Consider the following 9,875-nt stretch of genomic DNA (forward strand, 5'->3'; position numbering starts at 1 on the left):
CTGTGTTGTTGATAAATTCGAATTATAAATAACATGTATTATGTAAAGGGCAAATATCTGTTTGCATGCCCAGCTAAAAGTTAACAAATATGCAACAAAGACCCAGAAAGTTTGTATTTATTTATTGGCATGACCACCGATCAATTAAAGAAAAGATATGTATTTATTTAATTATGATTTATATCATTTAATACTATAAACATATACATGCATATTTTAATGTTATCCTTTAGTCTGTTTTCTAGCTAAAGTGCAATAACTATGATTTATTTTGAAAGGTTTATTAAACTTACTCAGAATCGAGTTCTACGTATATGTATTTCCAGAGAGATTAATAGGTTGGGTGAAGAAGTAAGGGGTGATGGGAAACGTGAAAAGGATTGAAATCATGGCGCATTTTTGCCCCAAGCAATGCTGGATAGTTCTGCTAGTATGCAATAAAATTACATGTGTACTCTATTACCATATCCACTTTATATCTATCTATCTATCTATCTATCTATCTATCTATCTATCTCTTTCTCTCTCTCTCCCTCTCTCTCTCTCTCTCTCTCTCTCTCTATATATATATATATATATATATATATATATATATATATATATATGCATACATAGAATAGTGTTGCCACGTTTGGGCTCGTGCATCTAGCATTAACCTCTACGTCTTGGATAAGGGTCAAAAAAGAGTTTTCAATCTATTAGGTCTCACATTGTCAACTAAGCTCCTGTTGTGTAGCAGGGGACTCATATTGGGACAATACATATAACAGAAATAACGATGGGGATGATGAAAGAGAGAAGACATTTATATATATTACATTTCTTTTAACACATATTAGAGAAGAGGGTGATGCATAATCTTCGAAGGGTTACACAATGTTCATTACAAAGTGATAAACACAGTTATCATTCGTTCCTGATGAAAGATGACACAAGACAACAGTTACAACATAATGATGACTTCTTTATTCATCTGATCGACCGGTCGATTGACGTCAGGAAATCAAATCTGGATCTACATAGTCAAATCTTCTACCCTTCGCTTCTGAAAGATTAACTGACCAACTCTCTGGCTCTCTTGCTGACTGACTTCCTTCTGACTAAAATCCGAACCCATAATATGGAGAAATGTCCTTTGTCTATGACGTCAGAAGTGTGTTTTTCAAACGTGACCAATTTCACGTGGCTTTACATTTGTTTATCCAAACACACTTTTGATAAACAAAAGAATCCTCAATTCTAATCAAACATATTTTAAACGATATAAGTTAATTTGCATTGTTCATTCTTCTACTGACATATTTAATATTCAGATTTCGAAAAGAATGGACAATCAACTCTTTATTCCGATATAAACAATATTTAACTATTGTAATAGCACTGAACAATATATTAAATCTCTAACATTTCATTTCTTAACTTTGCCTACATGGTTCGATTCTAGGCTTATCCTAATCACATTTTCACTTATATAATCTTCTTCTTATTTGCATGGAAAGGGGCATCCCTTTTCCATGTAACACTCCAGCCCCTGACCCATCGCCGCAATGCTGAATTTTATTTCAGTTAATGTTTTACATACATTAAAATACAATTTTTCATGTGTACGAATATTTGTTTCACCTACATATATATATGTATATATATATATATATATATATATATATATATATATATATATATATATATATATATGCGGGGTGGAAACTAGAAGCTAATTGGCTAACAAAAAACTCAATAGTGTGTACATATATATAAACACCTGGCAACCACAACTTTTCGCATAAGCCTGACGAATTCTCACGAGAATGAAAGGCGAAATATTATGTGTAGCTTTATTGCCATATATATTTTAATAACTTACTACCTATCTCTACCTATGTGTTGGGCACTGTTGAAGTAAATACTGAAAAAATTATGCATACAATTATATATTCATATATTAATTCATGTGAAGTAATCATATATATATATACATATATATATATATATATATATATATATATATATATATATAGAGAGAGAGAGAGAGAGAGAGAGAGAGACAGACAGAGAGAAAAGAGAGAAAGAGAGGGACATTAATTAGGAAAAAAACAAGCTATATATCCATTAACCATTCGTCGTTATTGTTAGACTTATTATGGATAAATGAATTGAAGAAAATAAAATACTAGTACAATATTTGAACATATATTTGTTGTGAAAATATAACTTTGTTCGATTTCAGAACAAATAATGTCGTTGGAAATTTAAAAAAAATATATGCATAAGTGTGGGAGCATGTGCTAAAAAACAAATTATTTTCAACCTGCACTAGTCATAATCAAAACATAAAACAATAAGCAAAGTATAAGATCCACTGATCTGATCTGATCTGATCCATCTGATCCACTTTCAATACAATGATTTATATCTCTATGGGTTATGTGGAGAATTAAAAAACGGAACTAATCATAATTTCTTATTTACAAGTGCTTAAACATATCCAAGTATGAAATGGAGCCTTTCAGTCTCACGCAGTGATCCTGTTTTTGTATATTAAAGGGCGCATACGACAGGTTACTTTTGATGGAAAGAAAAGAAACGTATGATCATGATGCCCCATTATATGACCTTGTAAAACGTTGACATTATAAATACAAACATGACCAGAAATCTGTGAAAACTGCTGCCAGAGTTGATCACCACCCCTTTCCGCCTTTTATAAGGCATCTGCTAATAAATTTGCATCTGTCATTTTGAAAAACTGACACATGATTATTAGTACACTACTTGAAGACTTTAAGATTGATACATGGTCAATGAAAATACTATCATTGATGACCATTTGCATATAAATAAGTTGTCTGCCAAATGAATTCCCTCTGCTGACAAAGCCATACTTACAGTCCTCTTGAACCAGGATGGTGTAGTGATAGTGGATTTCCTGGCAAAGGATACCTCATTTACAGGAGCCTATTATGGTGCATTTAAGAAGAAATTGAGAGAACCTATCAAAATCGAGATGCGAGATTGCAGTCAATTTGGCTGGATAGTTAGACATAATCAAACACAGTCTGCTAGTCTCTTACCAGTCATATATTACGAAGAGCGTGCAATAAATAATGCTCCTGACCAACTTCTAACTGTCTGATGTAGCTGAAATTTTGCATATCAAATTATTTATATTTCTACGGGTGATGTGGCAAATTACAGCTCTAAACTAATTGTGGTTTCTGTTTTACAGGTGTTTTAATTGAGATGGGTGTGAAATTGAGCCTGTTGAATGTCGAGCAGTGATCCGATTTTTGTATTTGAAAGGACGCACACCACAGGAGACATGATGAAATGAAAGAAACTTATAGTGATAATGCCCCATTATATGACCTTGTAAAACGAAAGTCTGTGTAAACAGTTCCCAGACCTGGTCGCCCCCCTTCTGCCATTGATGAGGCATCTGTCCGTGAAATTGAGGCTGCCATTTTGGAAGATCGGCGCATTACTATTCACCAAATAGCCCAAGATGTGAAGATTACTACAGGATCTGTGGAAACTATCATTCATGACCATTTGCATATGCATAAGGTGTCTGCCAGATTGATTCCCAGATTTCTCACACCATTCCAGAAGCGAGAACGCGTCTAGTGCTCGAGGATGAATTTGGAGATGTGCCAAGGAGATGAGTCAAAGTTTTTCAAAAGACTGATTGCACAGTATGAAACCTGGGTCCATCACTATGATCCAGAGACCAAAGCCCAGTCAATGCTGTAGGAGCACTTGGACTCACCACACCCAAAGAAAGCAGTGGTGCAGCCCTCTGCTGGCAAAGTCATGCTCACAGTCTTCTGAGACCAGGACGGAGTAGTGATGCCAGATTTCCTGGCAAATGTACAACAATTACAGGAGCCTATTATGCTTCACCTTGGAGGAAATTAAGGGAAGCTATCAAAATCAAGAGACGGGGCAATGGCAGCAAAGGTACCCTCCTCCTGCAGGACAACGCTCCGGTCCACAACTCGCATGTCGCCAGATCAGAAGCACGGGCGTATGGTTATGAAATCCACCCCCATCCTCCCCACTCTCCTGACCTTGCACTCTCTGACTTTCACCTCTTTGCAGTCATTAAGTTGTTTTTGAAAGGAAAGCGTTTCACAGATGATGCAACGTTGATTTCTGAAGTCACTTTGTGGTTGGAGGACCAACCTGGGGTGTTCTATAAAAACGGTCTCCAGAACTGCATCAGCCGACGGGAGAAATGCATAACTCTGGGTGGTTCCTATGTAGAGAAATACTAATAACTGTGCCAAGTTTCGTTGCTCTACTGCTATGGAACGTGGTCAGGGGCATTACTTATTGCAGGCCCCTCGTAAAAGAATATGTATTTTATTTCATTAGTCTGTTTTTTCAATCCGTCTTTCTATTTGACTTTTTTTTAAATACTAGACAGCTCTGCGTAAAATTTTGTAGGACTCTTTTTATTATAAGGTGCAAGGAACTAACTAATAGGGTAACCGTTCAATGCACAGTAAGAGATTAATTGATATACATAGGGGTTAGAGTTTAATGGACATAATTAGCACAGATTTAGCCACTAACTGGGCATAAAGCATTCAAAGTCACTGGCCTATAACGTTTGTCTATTTTTAACGGACCTGAGCAAAGATATCCTCCTCCTGTAAGACAATACTTTAACATCATTCTACAGCTCCCATAGCCTTCTGATCTTACATGTTCTGCCTTTCATTTCTTCCCAGTTAAGAAGTTGTTTTTGAAAAGAAAAGTGTTTCTCAGATGATACGGTCTTGAGTCATTTCACGGTTGGAGAACACACCTGGAGTAATCTAAAAAAACAGTCATCAGAGCTGCATGAAACAGTAGGAGAAATGCATAACAATGGGTTGTTCCTATGCATAAATAAACTAATAACTGTGCGAACATTTGTTGCTCTTCTGCGATGAGAAGGAGTTCAGGCGTATTAGTTATATATACCACCCTTCATATGCACCAATTAAAAAAAACAGCATTATTAGATGCATTGTAAATAAAAAATATTTTTCATCTATTGTATATTTGGTTTTAGAAATAAATATGCGAAAATTTAAAAAAAAAAAGATGTTTTCATACAAATATCTATTTGGTAAACACATAAGCTTCCATGATTGTTCCAGAGAATTGCACATCGCAGAATTACAATAAAGTTGTTTTTACTGTTGATACAAAGTAATAAACACTGAAGACAACACAAATGAATGGAAATGTTATTTGAATGCTTTACAAAAAGTAGCAAAGTGAAAATTATGAGAAATTGTGTCGCCATTTTGAAGGGGGAAACGTAAGTAGAAAAAATATTAATATGAATCTCTGGGTTTGGCTTTTTATTAAAATTCCTGGCAGACATTTACCATCTTTCAAGAGAGCAGAAGTTCTTAAAACATATCATAACAAAAGACAATATTACTTATCGTTTTTGCCGTCTTTTGATAGGCATTAATAAGTGGGTGTGTTAAATCAGAATTAGATGCTTCCCCGATTATATCTATCTATATATATATATATATATATATATATATATATATACATACATACATACATACATATATACATATATATATATATGTATATGCATATATATATATATATAATCGTGGAAGCATCTAATATATATATATATATATATATATATATATATATATATATATACAATACACATAAAAACAGAAAGGATAAGCATTATGGCAGATAAAATTTTATAAATAAGATTGAAATATCTACGAAAACGGAATTAGATGAAGCAAAGAAAGATCTGCGGAAATATTTTTAGTGGGTAGTCATGATTACCATCGGCTTTACTGACAAGCTCATCCTCCACCGAATTTATGATACAGAGTAGCATTCACTCTAAGTGGAAGGAAACAGGTTTTTCTGACGGTGGAAGTTTCTAGGAATTATCAAATTGACAAACAGTTCTCAGTCGCATGCATATCCCGATCAGATGAGATGACTTCATGTTTTTGTAGTTCTTGCATGGAGGTATCGCCATCATTCTTTCCTACAGCACACAAATTTTCAAATGGTCAATCATCTCCTACTGGCCAAGCTCAACGATGGTTAACAACAGTAATCGAATGAGAACTGGTGTTTTAACGTGACTATCGCGTATATACGATACGGATATGGAGCTACGAGTGAAAAAATAACATTTGAAAGAAGCAAACAAAAATTAATAACCAAAAGCTATGTAGAGCCTGGTCAGTACTTTTATAGATGACAACTTGGATACTATCCGGTGTTGTTAGCAAGTGTATAAATAAACTGGACGTTTTTCTCTGTTACAAACAGACAAACGTTATAGGCTGGTGACTTAGAATGCTTTATGCCCAGTTCGTGGTTAAATCTGTGCTCATCTTTTCCATTCAACTCTAATCCCTATGTATATCAATTAATCTCTTACTGTGTATTGAACGGTTACCCTAATAGTTAGTTCGTTGCACCTTATCATAACAAAAGCCTCTACAAAATTTTACTCAGAGCGGCCCAGTATATTCCGAAAAAAAAAAGGCAAATAGACAGACGGAAAAACAAACAAAGGAAATAAAATACATATTATTTTAATATATGAATGAAAGGGACTAGCGTGCTCTCATCCGAACCGTTCTATTTTGTTTCATTGTGTTACACATCTTTATATTGCAGTTATCGTCAACATTGTTAGCTCTTTTTGGCTTCTGGTTTCTACTCCACATAGTAGACGACAGTGATAATATCTCCTTACCTCATCTTAAAAATGATTTTCTTCTGTATTTGACTATGTCATATTATCCAGCTGAATTGACAGCAGAAACCGGAAATCAAAAAGAGCAGACAATCTTGACTCTAAACTATATTGATATTATATTCTTCAATTTGAAATCAGTTATCCATCTTGCTGATTTCTATTTCTTGATATTTGCAAATGTTTCATATTAGCAGTTGTCTGGGTCAGACTAAATACATTTTAAAAATAAATTGTAGCTAGATACGTTATCATAATAACATGTTACAACAACAACAAATGAAAGCTGCTAGTTAGAAGCAAAGTTTGGTTGGTAAAATGAAATGCTATTTGGGTTTAACTTTGAAAATCCGAAAAAATAATTTTCTATATTAGAGGAATGATAAAAACCTCATAACTTATATCGGATAATGGTATATACAACTCGGATTTTTGAGGATTGTAGAACCTTTCTCCACCCCATTCTCTCTCTCTCTCTCTCTCTCTCTCTCTCTCTCTCACACACACACACACACACACACACACACACACACACACACACACACACACACACACACACATACACACAATATTTTTCCATTCATTGCTTTTGCACTTTTACAAAATAAAGACATTTTGTATATCAATTTCTTCATAGAATTCATTCCAACTTCTGGTATTGCTTTTGTGCAACGTTTCAGTCACACTTTGAATGATCCGAGAATTTATTATATACTGCTACTCATCTTAGAATTAATGCAGGATGCCACCTAAATCATGTTGAAAGTACAACTGCAACATATAGATCAGTAATTAGATGTTGAGAATTAGACACGTGTACGCAGTTGACACAGAGGATAATGGAGCATTTTAATAGACCCGAGAGCAATATATCAGCTCTCCTGCAACACTTGTCTCCTTATAACATAGTGAACACCTTGAGCTGGTTCATCCAACTTGAGACCATATTCATAACTAAATTATTCATTAGACAAGAAACCAGATACGCCTAAGTGCAATAGGCTGTACCTTCATCTGTCATTGAAGAGGTTAAAAAGATTAACTATTTAGTCCCATTCCAAATATGACATCCCTATCACTCCTGCTTCCAGTGACACCATTCTTGCACTTTCTGTTTTCAGTAATGGCATTCCTGTACTTTGTGTTTCTCGTGACATCGTTCCTTTCTTTCAAGCCTTGCCTGTTTCTAGTCTCGATCATTTTTACACTCATTGTGCTCATTGTTGTTTCTTATATTTTTGCATATGTCTCCATTACTACTTTTAAGACTAATCATAATCAAAACACGTATTAGTAGATAACAATCTTATACACACACTCACGCATACACACTCACGCATACACACACACATATACATATATATATACACATATATATATATATCAATTTAGGTATTAGGAATGAAAAGTTCACCCGATAAAAGCCACTGTGAACTTAAAACTAATATAAATATCAGTATTTATCTCAGCCAAATACAAAAACTTAATACAAGCACAATAACGAACAGAGCTTGCCAAAAGGAAAAGAAATCCAAACTGTAAATTAAAATTTACAAGGAAATTTATTGTTCAAAGAATACTCTAAAAACAATTTTCAAGAAATCCTTTTTCCACGGATGTTCAAAGAATGCTATTCTTCTCTTCAAAGGAAAGAAAAATATTAGTAAATCATTAGTGTAGCTGAGATAAGGATTCGCTGGTTATGGCATTAAATGAAACAGCATTTTATAATGGTTAGCGATGAAATGCAATGAAATGTTCAAGTTTGTTAAATCATGTGAAAAAGGGGAAAACGAACTGAATATAGAATGTCTAGAATGCACGAAGACTCACTCGATTGTAAATTCACGAAGCGTAGAAAGTTCATTTTGTTCTTTTCAATAAGCATTTATCTAAGAAAGATACTGCAACAATTTTGATCTCCTTATGGGTACTGAACTCAGCATAAGTGACAGATCTGGTGAGAATTTTTAGTTTATTTTGAAGGAGCTTAAGATATACTTTAAACAGACCCAAGGATGTATCTATAGAGATTATGCCCTGCTCATTACAACAGCCAGGCACAGTGAGTAGAATAAAACTGTCAAGAAACTTCATGATTGATTTTATAATTTTGAAACTAATAAGATAAGATCTAACTTCTTAAATATCTCACTCAACCTTAATTACAGCCATTACCATGAGTCAAACCTCAGACTTTTATACGTTCACAAGTTCTCCAATCACCTTCATTCAATTATTAAATCCATAATACCATCAATCTTTACTAGAATCTCTAGGCTCTCAACCGACAAAAATACTTTTGATCAAAACTCTATGTTCTACAACAATACTCTAAGTAATTCACGATATACTGAGAAGATAAAATACAACCATAAGAACCAAGAAATTGGCTGTTTACCCTCAATTATTACGCAAAATGTTTAGAACTAAAAGAAATAATCAGATTAAATGTAATAGCAATCATAGTTTCAAACCTCCATACACAATCGCACCGACCAACCATCTAACCATAATAAATCTAGCTCTAGAAAAAGAATCAGGTATAACTCCCTACTTTATGGTTTATATAAAGGCTAATATCTCCAAGGAGTTATTCAATATTGTTGAAAAATTATTTTTTAATATCTGCGTACATACAGCACTTTACTCAATAAAAACTCCATAAAAATATTGTATGCTAAAATACTAAACTTAACGTAGACATTTATAGCATCTAATAAAAAAAAATTAATAATGCTCAGACAATCTTTTTTTTAGCTTAGCCAATAAAACCAAATGTAATTGCCAAAAAACGTGAAAGACCCCTCGAAAATAATTCTATATGTAAGGATGTGATTTAATCCTGTTCTGTAACCGGGAAATTCATCATAATAATAATGAACTTGAGCATCCTTCTCTACAAATAAACTTGCTAAATAACAACACTAACAATATAAATACTGATAGTTTTTTTTGCTAGACAAAACATAACACTTTTTGAATGTTGTTTAGATTTCTACAACTGATTTAGCGAAGTATTGCGTTGCTGAATCAGAAAATGACATCAGTTCAAGATTTTGTGCTAAATTGCTCTGAAAAAAAATCAGATTTTCTAACAAAATCGATTATATTTTTGTGGCAT

Source organism: Euprymna scolopes, chromosome 9 (genome assembly GCF_053919585.1).
Source record: "Euprymna scolopes isolate OS-2025 chromosome 9, ASM5391958v1, whole genome shotgun sequence".
In the NCBI taxonomy this organism is placed as follows: domain Eukaryota; kingdom Metazoa; phylum Mollusca; class Cephalopoda; order Sepiida; family Sepiolidae; genus Euprymna; species Euprymna scolopes.